The sequence below is a fragment of the Macrobrachium nipponense genome, chromosome 19 (genome assembly GCF_015104395.2).
Source record: "Macrobrachium nipponense isolate FS-2020 chromosome 19, ASM1510439v2, whole genome shotgun sequence".
Taxonomy (NCBI): domain Eukaryota; kingdom Metazoa; phylum Arthropoda; class Malacostraca; order Decapoda; family Palaemonidae; genus Macrobrachium; species Macrobrachium nipponense.
The window spans coordinates 31216640-31227720 of NC_061088.1; the positions used below are offsets into that span (position 1 = coordinate 31216640).

Below are 11081 nucleotides of genomic sequence, written 5' to 3' on the forward strand. Positions count from 1 at the left end.
AAAGGAAGGCCTGTTGGAAAGCACTCGAATTGTCATCTTATGGTCTTTTTTGTCGGGGTTTGTGTGGGGGGGGGGGGGGGGGCGCCACTTCATCGTTGTATCTCATTCTACGGGGTAAGGATCAACAAATCAATTAACACTTTTTACCTCCTCCTTCCTGAATGTCTTCCTTCAATTTTTAATCATATTTGCCGACATACTTAAAGGAAAAAAAAAAAAAGAACGACTTTTATGCTCAGGCATGAACTCACACGAATGTGGATTAAGTTAAAGTTAAGTTTATATTAGCTTAACCAGACCACTGAGCTTGTTACTAGCTCTCCTAGGGCTGGCCCGAAGGATTAGATTTTTTTTTTCGTGGCCAGGAACCAGTTGGTTTCCTAGCAACGGGACCTACACCTTATTGTGGGATCCTAACCACATTATATCGAGAAATGAATTCCAGTCACCAGAAATAAACTCGTCTGATTTCACGTTGGTAGAGCGGAGAATCGAACTCGCTGCTACCGAATCTATAGGCGAACACGTAACCCACTCGTCCAACGAGGAACTATGAATGTGGCTTACACTTCACAAATCTAACCGCCCTGATTGAGTCGTATGTCGATTTTAAATCTGAGAAGTGTTTGTTTGAGACAAATACTTTTCGAGCTGATCGTCAACAGCGGTGCCGGTGTTGATATTCACAGCTACAGTCAGATCAAAGTTTTTTTTTTCTTTATAATGTTCCTTATTCTCGGTAATTTTAAACAAGTCCGGAGAAATGACTACTTTTGGTTTCAAATTGTATGGTACACCTTGAAGTGAGACTCGATGTGCAAATAAAAGATCAAGTAAAGCAATGATTACATATTACAAGCAATGACAGATACGCCAAGAGTGTAAGGGTCTACAAAATAAATGACATTAGCTACAGCAGCAGTGATACCGGATACATTAATAACGAAACAAACAACAACAACAACATCAATAACTGCACTTTCGATAACAAAAGCTGTAGGAGCTAAACCACTGAGTGTGAAAACAGTAGCAAAACCAACAACAGCTGCAACAAAACCTGGCAGCCATGGTCAAACATCTACTACAGCGAATGCAACAGATCAGCAGAAGCAAAGTACACAACAGCAGATGTGAATATTAAAAGAGCGAGGGGGCTCCCAGGGGGATATTGGCCAGTGCTGCATTCCCTACACCAAATATGCTGTTCGCAATTTACTTGATGACTACTTTGTTATGCTAATGGCCTCTCAGACTAATTGATTTTAAATGAGGCAAACATAAAAAGCGCGTATAGTTGTTCATTTCATTTTTTAAAAATATTTTCCTTGGTGTTGATTTCAGGCGACTCTTATTTCGTGAAACGAAATGGGATAGCAGCTGCAGGTTTTGGATTTCGAGAGCTATTTTGAATACTAGTTCGTGAAATGAAGTATGACTGGGACTAAATTTTTGGCATGTGAGGTACTGTTATACTTGTTTCGTGAAATGAAGTGTTATTGCTACTACAGTTCTAGGAAATATATAGTGATGTAGAATGTTATTTTTTGAAAGCAGTAGAGTGTGATGTTTCTTATAGTATGTTTGGGAAATAAGCCTAGATTGAACTGTTGTTTCGTGAAATTAAGCAAGATTGCAACAGCAAATTTACAATGTAAGCTGCCATGTTGTGAAAACAGTGCCGCCTATATTGCATCATCTATAGGCTGTGATTATAACTACTGTTTTGAGGTGCAAAGTTTAGTGACAGTAATCGAGAAGGCGTAAAAATATTTTGTCATTCCGGGAAGTTTTATATTACTTTGATGAGACTGTAGCACCATGAAATAGTTTTCGTATTGGTGCAGTATTTCAAAAGTGTGTTTTGTGTCCTGTTCAAGTTCCATGACACAAAACTAATACAGGCCCCCCCCCTTTTTTTAGCTTACTCCGGGAGTAAGCCTACAAACAATCTTGTTGTTGTTGTTGTTGTTGTTGTTGTTGTTGTTCTTGTTGGGGGCTAGGAAAGGTCTATGGAAGAGCCTAAAAAGGTCTGAGAAAGGTGTTTCACGTTGAGTTAAATATCCAGGAATTTTATGATAGGATATTTATGATTTATTTTTTAGAATGAAAATTTTAAAAAATAATGTACGTGTTAAATAGTACAGAAAAATTATTTCTAATAAAATATAACGTGTTTATTTTATTTTTCGTTAGTGAAACAATGCTCAATTTGGCCATAGATTTTAGCATGTTTTAATTTGTTTGGTGTCCTGAATTTAGGCTATTTTCTATCAGATTATTTTGTGTTTCCTTATGTTTCCACTTATAAATGAGAGTATACAAACACGTTTAATTTTGTGTCCTTTTTATTTGATCCTTGTTGTTGTTAGTATAAGTAGTACTAAGTATGAGTATTAATTGCAAAGACCACTTGACGTTAAGTTAGGAATATAATGTTTACAATTTATGAGTGAGGAGAAAATCTTTCACGCGTCCCGAGTAAATTGGAGGTCGCATCACACCTTGTTGTTTTTACCTTTGTAGGTTTGTGTACATCCATAAATAAAATTATCCATCTTGACTTGGCAGCCGTCTTAACTATTATTATTATTATTTTTGTTGTTGATGTTGTTATTGTTGTTGTTGTTGTTGTTGCTGCTGCTGAAATGCTTTTTTGGCTGTATAATTGATGCCAGTACCTGTAATTTAATAGAAGTTGCAGTTTTTTATAATATTGTTTAAATGCGAACATGTAAAGGTATACATTTTATCAGTTTGGTGATATATCTTAATACAATATATTATTTGCCACTTCTATGTTATAACATCTTGTCTAATTTCTCATTTTATATATATTGGTATTCTTATATGCAGAAACGTACTTTTAAGTTAGGAATCCATTTTGGGCTTAATCATCGTAATTTTGAGTGTGCTGTCTTTGAATAATGGCAGGAGCATTACTGCAAATTGCGAAGTGAAATTCCCAAACGCGATCATCATTTGAGTTAACAGAGACGAAGTTGCATTCGTAATTTAGCAAAAAGAAGTAATGATTAACAGAGTCAAGGCAGAACGTCTTAGAGTTACTTTCTTAATTAATCTAGGGAGATCGTACAAGTGTTGAGAGCACTTCCCATCTTGTTGATGAGATCATTAGCGTAATAGGTATCCGTTTGTAAATGCATTAAGAGACACCTGTCCCTCGAGGTTTATCGATTTTTCCAGCGTTGGAAGACCTTCGGACTGTCTCTTCAGACATTCGAATTGGCCGAGATCGAAGGTACAGCCCAAGATGGGTAGATCAGGCGAGTGTGCAGTGGAGGAGAGACCTATGTTTTTCGTTTATTTCATGGTATTAAATGTGATCCTAGAGAGGAGTATTATAGCTACTACTCTCTGCTCCCTAGCCCGCTAAAAGGGGGCGGGTCCGGGAGAAGTGGAGAGTTGGGCTAGCGCTCTTACCTTTTAAAAAAACGTGAGGGTATGAGACTTTCAACAGGTCTATTAGAGGATGCGATCGGCAGTGGGTCTCGGGTATGGGTGAATTAGTTGGTCGAAGATAAAATTCACTGTGCTTTGTTTGAGAAAAAAAGGGAAAACCATAGAATTTTGATGTTAGCGTTGATGGGTTAGAGTCACAAAAAGCCAAGAAATGAATGATAAGGAAGCATCATTCCAAAACGTCTGTAATTTCTTGGTAATAAATGACAACATTTTCATTTTCTTCGCTTATTCCCTCTCTTACAGTATAAAACTGTATTGGAGTTGGATTTTAAGGTCGAGGTCTCAGTATACAAAACATTTTTCATTGTTCGTGAGAGAGTGATGGATTTCTCTGGGCGCAGGTGTTGCTATGTGATATAGTAATGCTTTTATGTTAGCCGCTGACTAATGTGATTCGTCATACGAATGTGAGGTAAGCGCACAGACACGCACGTTAGCCGACATGCATACATGCATGAGTCTTATACACTGCAGTGTTGTTTCTGCACACAAATACATACATACACACACATATATATATGTGTGTGTGTGTATCTGTGTTTGTATGTAAACACATACATAGATACATACATACACGTCCATATTTACTCTTATTGCAACGCACCATGGTGGATTAACTGTCATACCTAATTCTTTGCTTAGGTCAACACATGAACAAGTAAATTTGACCTACGTACGCAAAACGTTGAAGCTTGCCATAGAATCATTCCGAGATCCTTTCACGAGTGATGCAAACAATGCCAGTGGACCACAATCACCCATACTCCACACTTGAACCCCATCTATGTTAATATTCACAGCACCATAAAGTAAATTTTCTCAAATTTAATTTTTCTCATAACGTCAAAAAAAGGTATATCTTAGTTTTACCAGACCACTGAGCTGAGATGAACAGCTCTCCTAGGGCGGGCCCGAAGGATTAAATGTTTTTTTTACGTGGCCAGGAACCAGTTGGTCACCTAGCAACGGGACCTACACCTTATAGTGGGATCCGAACCACATTATATCGAAAAATGAATTTCTATCACCAGAAATAAATTCCTCTTATTCCGCGTTGGCAGAGCCGAGAATCGAACTTCGGACCACCGGATTCATAACTTCAAATAACTCTTATGAATGATGTAGGGTGCATTCACTCTCGGTCCATTTCTCTATAAGGAATCATAAAGTTTGATACGTTGAAAGTTGGTGTTTAGATGGATGACTGCACTGGTCCAAATAGAATATTTTCTTTGTGGATATTCGGCAAACCATATAAGACATTTATTATGATGAATTAACTAGAAGTAGATCGAATCGAACGCAGAAATTTACGAGATTATCACAACAGAATTTTGCGAAGCATCGTGCAAATTCAGTCCTAGGTATGAACATACTCTTTAGGGATAAATTACTTACTCCCGAGAGACCAGCGAGTGGAAAAGTAAATCTACAGTAGTATGTCCGTTGGTTTTGTTATTTAAAATACAGAGCAGAGATTGACAAGGAGGACCGTGCAGGTCATCGAAAGCTTTCTGCTTTGTATGTTATGTAACAAAACCAACAGACATACTACCGTGGATTTACTTTTCCATTTTATTGACTCGTGTGATATGAGTTTTCTTGAGCCAGCGAGTCTTATTTCGAAAGAGGAAAAGGAAGCTGGAAATTCTAAGACAGACGCCGACAAATTGAAGCCGTGCACAACGATTAATAGCTGAAATTCTGGAATGTAGTCAACAGTGGCGTAGGCTTTGGGGCATGAAGTTGAACCCCTCTAACACTGACCTGGCTTTTTGTACTCCCAACACTAGATGGGCCTCTTCTGAAAAATGTGTTTTTGCTAGCATGAGGCTTACTATTACATATTGCACTACTAGTTTTATTTTGGCTACAACTAAAATGTGGAATAGATTACGTGGTGGAGTTGTGGAAACTCCTGATCTCCAAATATTTAGGCGAGGAGGAAATTCATTCCTGCTCTCTTCTGACGATTCCTGAATTTTAGGTGAATCGGTTTTATTTTTTATTCATTCTCTCTCTCTCTCTCTCTCTCTCTCTCTCTCTCTCTCTCTCTCTCTCTCTCTCTCTTTCGGACGGAAGTAGTATCCAGCTCAAGCGCCGTAAGATTTTAAACATCATTGAAACTAAAGAGGGTTGGTTCCAAATCTACCAACACCTACACTAATCACTAATACCAGAAAGCTTTGCCCTTTAGTCTCACCATAATCCGAAAACTGTCTTTGGATACTTCCTGCCTTAAGTAACCATATATCATAAACCTTGCTCCGTCTTAACCAGTGACATATTTGAAAATTAGGGAGACAGATTCATGAATTGCTAAATGATCCAAGGTGCAATCCACCATTCATTTCAGGGGCTCTTGTACGTTTGCAGTTTTAACAGCAATAAATATCCTAGCCCAACAGGTGTATATATGTAACTGTCATAACTACAATGCCCTTCTAACTTTTCGAATTCCTCACACTTATTGGGTACGCTTGTCACTAGAAAGCCCAAGATCCATGGTAAGAATATGAAACAATTGTGACGTCCGTAGCGGGATTCGAACCCGCATTCGGAGTATCAGAACGAGGTCGCGTTACTGACCTGATCACGAGATGGTTAATAGTCTATTACAAATACACATGTATACACATTGGATCTGTTTTCCTTATATTGTGGGTGGAGATAAGAGTCCAAGTGGAGATATAATTGCAGCAAAGAGGGACAGAGACTTCCTCTTTGTTAAAGAACTCGACTGATGGTCCTGGCCGGGTAAGTTTGACTCTAATATTGTCTCCCTCCGCTTCCTAAAAGGTCAAGTCATTTGACTTTAGCCGAGTTTTCTTTGACCCATTGTTCTTCAAATGCGCTGACATAACTAGCCCATCACCTACTAGTGGCATGTTTGCATCATGGGGGACGGTTTCGATTCGAGGGGCCCCAGCTGAATTGTCTGCGCTGAAACAGTTCTTGACCGGGGAAGCGAGAGGGTTTGATGTTTACCTAGAGGATACTGGTTTCGTCTGCTTGAGTCAGAAGGTTGAGCGAGTGAATGCTAGTGGATAATGATACATACACTCGTGACGTCAGCTTCTTTAAGACAGCAGCTGCTCCTGTACGTATTTATGCTCTACTGATAGCAGGAGACTGTTTTGGCCATTAATATATGGTTTATCTTGAGGGCATTACTAGAATTTATGTACAGTATTTAAACGCGCACAAGTCCGTGTGCGGTTTATAAAAAAAGCTCATGGATATTTCCTTGACGTACCTTTTACCGCCACGTCAAGAAAGACTCCTTTGAATCACTGCACGTAATGCCTCCAACGGTAAGTTGCATGAATCATGCGCACCTGCGACAGGTTTTAATGGTGACTTTGCATGAATCGCAGCGCACGTTACATCTGCCGCGGTAGATTTCGGAGAATTGACGTCAGAGTTTTCCCTCTTTCGGGAATGAGGGAGTCTGTTCGTTTTCGTCTGGAATTTATTTATAGTTGTGATGATGCGTTCCTGTGATGGTGTTAGTTTGTATTTACATTATACAGACTTATTTATTTATTTATTTGATGTGTTGCGTGTTTTTGTGTCTATCAAATATGTTGTTGTTGCATAATCATGTACTGAAAAAAGTCCCAGACCTAAATAGTAGGAATAATTTCACCATGATAATGATTTTGATAATACTGACTACTATAATCATTTCTAAATCTTAATGAAGTAACACAAAAGACTTGAGTTAATTTGGTATTAAATAAACCAGCAATGTAAATATATTTTCCTCTATATATGATCATGACGACGTTGATAATAATGATAATATTAATCACATATATATATTCTTTTTATTTATTTATTTATTTTTTATTAATTTTTTTTTCTATCACAGTCTTTCAGTTCGACTGGGTGGTATTTATAGTGTAGGGTTCCGGGTTGCATCCTACCTCCTTAGGAGTCCATCACTTTTCTTAATATATATATATATATATATATATATATATATATAGATATATATAGTAAATATATATATATATATATGTATGTATGTATGTATGTATGTATATATATATATATATATATATATATATATATATATATATATATATATATATATATATATATATATATATATATATATATTAAACTATATATATATATATATATATATATATATATATCTATATATATATATATATCTATATATATATATATATATATCTATGGGATGACTTTAATCGTTTCGATTCATTCCGGGAAATAATCTTCCGTATGAAAATCAAGTTTGGGTCATGCGATTACATAAACGCGACCGTTGAAGGTTTCCGTCCTTGTCGACGTCGCCCTTCAAAATGAAAGGTAAAGGCGGGTGCAAATGGAGCGAAACAAAACGAGGTCAATTGCGCGAAAAGGTCATCGTGAAGAGCTCGTCGCTGTTCGGGAGATGACTGCAAACAAGGACGGATGTTTCCTCGTCACGGATTACATCCTTTTTTTATTCCAGGTTCTTTGACGCATTCTTTCTTGAGGAGGGAAGTAGTCTTACTTCGAAGGAAATTGGAAGTTCTCATCTTGTGCAGATGTCATTTTAGGCTTTAGAGTTAGTTTTGGATGCAAAATTACTTTTTATTTCTCGGTCTTCAGGGATGTGTTTGTAGGTTAGTTTCAAGCATTTGAATGATTATGCGTCAGGAGGAAAATGCTTTTCTTCACTCGGATATCAACAGTCTCCAACATTTTGACATATGATAGGTTACTGGGAATGGGAAAATTATATGATTATTTTTGTTTATCCAACATTATTTTTTTAATACGGTTATTATTATTATTATTATTATTATTATTATTATTATTATTATTATTATTATTATTATTATTATTATTATTGAAAAGTACCAATAAGGCAATACTAGCAAAGCCAGTTTCCTCGGAATAAAATGCCTTTATGTAAAAAATCAAATCATGGTCTTTATGTTGGTTTTATTACTTGTAATAATTAAAGTCAGGTTTGACATTGTTTTGTTTTCTTGCATATCCTTCGTGAAGACAGAATAAGTGAGCGCTCATATTGAGGAATACGTCGAATTGTAACACTGCTCAATGGGTAAATTAGCATGGACTACTAAATTAACATTTTATTTATTCATTTATTTTTTTTATTTGTTGTAAATTGGCGACTAAAATCTTTCAGATGCGTTGGTGTCTGAATTTGTGAAATGTGAGTTATTTGAGGTGCATCTGTGCCTGCATGAATTTTGCCTGAAATTTGGCAGTGTTTTATTTTTTCTGATTTGAGATTTACTCGGATCCAGTTGAATAATGTGTTATTGGGTTGCGTTTGTGCCTTCACTCCTAAATTTCTAATGTTTTTGTTGTTGGGAAAAATGTCTTTCATCGCATCCGAATTATGACGTGTTATTTTTAAATTATTTCGTTTGCTAACTCATTTTCATTTGTATTGAATATTGATGAGTCCACTTTTGTCCCCCCTCCCCCTTTAACTGAATCAGTTTTGGCGTTTGCGGCTTTTTTTTCATATGTGAGTTGTCCAGTCATCTACATTCTCTCTCTCTCTCTCTCTCTCTCTCTCTCTCTCTCTCTCTCTCTCTCTCTCTCTTTGCTCAGGGATGTTGCTGCTAGTTGTTATGACAACGAAGGTCGCCACGTCGTTCGTGCCCTGGGGTTTGCCATAAAATTCTCTCTCTCTCTCTCTCTCTCTCTCTCTCTCTTTATATATATGTGTGTGTGTATCTGTGCATATAAATATACTTTATATATATATATATATATATATATATATATATATATATATATATATATATATATATATATATATATATAGTTACGTATATACTGTATATATATTATATATGATGAATATATAAATATATATAATGTTTTCCTGCTTAAATAGTTATTTTCACTCCTCAGTTTTCTCTTTCCACTTCATATAACTTTTTCTTTTCGTATTATGTAGCATTATGAGAAAGTTGCGGAGGATAATTAGTGCAGGTTAATGAAGAGAACTTTTATGCTTAAAGAATTTTTGTATCATCTCAGCAAGGTTCCCCATTTTTGTGATAAAGATTATTCTTCATATTTACGCTAAGAATTTAATGAGCTGGTCAAAATTTACATCATAAATATGCCAGGAGCGCGCTGATGTATATATCCAAGCCGGAGAGGGAGAGAGACGAAAAGTTCTCTCTCTCTCTCTCTCTCTCTCTCTCTCTCTCTCTCTCTCTCTCTCTGTATTCTTCACTTAACTAGATATGAATAAATTGTACTTACGTCCCAAGATGTTACGCAAATCCAGAAATTCCATGATGTGCGTATTTTTGTATGTTTTCCTTTGAATTTTGCCACTATGATCCATCACAGTTATACAGACGTCTGTAGAAAACACTTCAGTTCAACACCATATAGACGAATTTTATCGGAGGCTGGTTTGGAGCGATAATCATTTTCAGTCTATTTTTTCTCTATAGTCTGTTTGCTCGTTTATCTTCACTTCTCATCCACAATTCCTTTGTTTTTCTCTATGTTTTGCAAATATTTCGATATGTGTTATCTTCCCGATAGTTGTAAGTACAGTTTGATGAACATTAACTTACATTCAACCTGTCCGTATAGCTGGCGCGCTGGTTAGCATGAAACGCCGCCATCGACCGATGGGAGATTTTTTCCGAATTTTCCTTGACTCTGCGAATGTTCTCTGTTTCCTGTGTAAGTTCCTTCGTGCTACGTGGCACTTCATTATTTTGTGCTTAAACTTTCCTTGATATTATATTGGTTGTATTTCTAGCTTTTTCATTATTTGTGGATACGTTTTGATCAGCCCATCCACAGGTTTCATTTCAGGATGCGTTTGTTCTACTAGTTCCATTTGATTATATAATATATATATATATTTATATATATATATAATTATATATATATATCTATATATATATATATATGTTATGTGTATTTATATATATATTATATATAGCATATAATATCTATTATAATAATTATATACTATTATGTATGTATTTACATATATATCTAAATATATACGGTTATATATATATATATATATATATATATATATATATATATGTGTGTGTGTGTGTGTGTGTGTGTGTGTGTAGTATATATATATGTGTGTGTATCAAAAAGAAATGTTTTATGAGTGGCAGCAGTGTAAATATGGCCGCAAGCGTTATGGGAAGGATATTGGTTGTTTTTAAGTAAAAAGGGGATTGACGTGCAGTTACATAACAATAGATGAAAACTAGAGGATGGGGAGAGGGCAGAAGGAGGGAGAGAAAGAAAAGACAATTAATAACAATGAAAGGATGATTACTTTAGGTATAACAAGATGCTGTGCTGGGGCTGTAAAAGCAGAGAGAATTGTTAATGTACAAATGGATCCCAGAATAAAATTTGGGAGTAAAGAGATGCTGTCTAAGAGAATCCAATTTTGTGTTAATGAAGTGATCATTTTTAGTGTGCAGGAGAGATAAGAGGAAGAACTGAATGACACAGAAGAGGTAAAGAGTCATTGAGGGTATACGGAGTGGGTAAAGAATGGTCAGGCACCCGGCATTTGTGGGATTACAATTGTGATGCTT

At 36.1% G+C, this 11081-nt stretch overlaps 1 long non-coding RNA gene across 1 annotated transcript in view; it reads left to right on the plus strand.

Moving 5' to 3' along the window:
• Window positions 1–11081, plus strand: part of LOC135215602 (uncharacterized) — a 178517-nt gene that overhangs the window by 53181 nt on the left and 114255 nt on the right. The gene's annotated exons all lie outside the window — the stretch shown is intronic.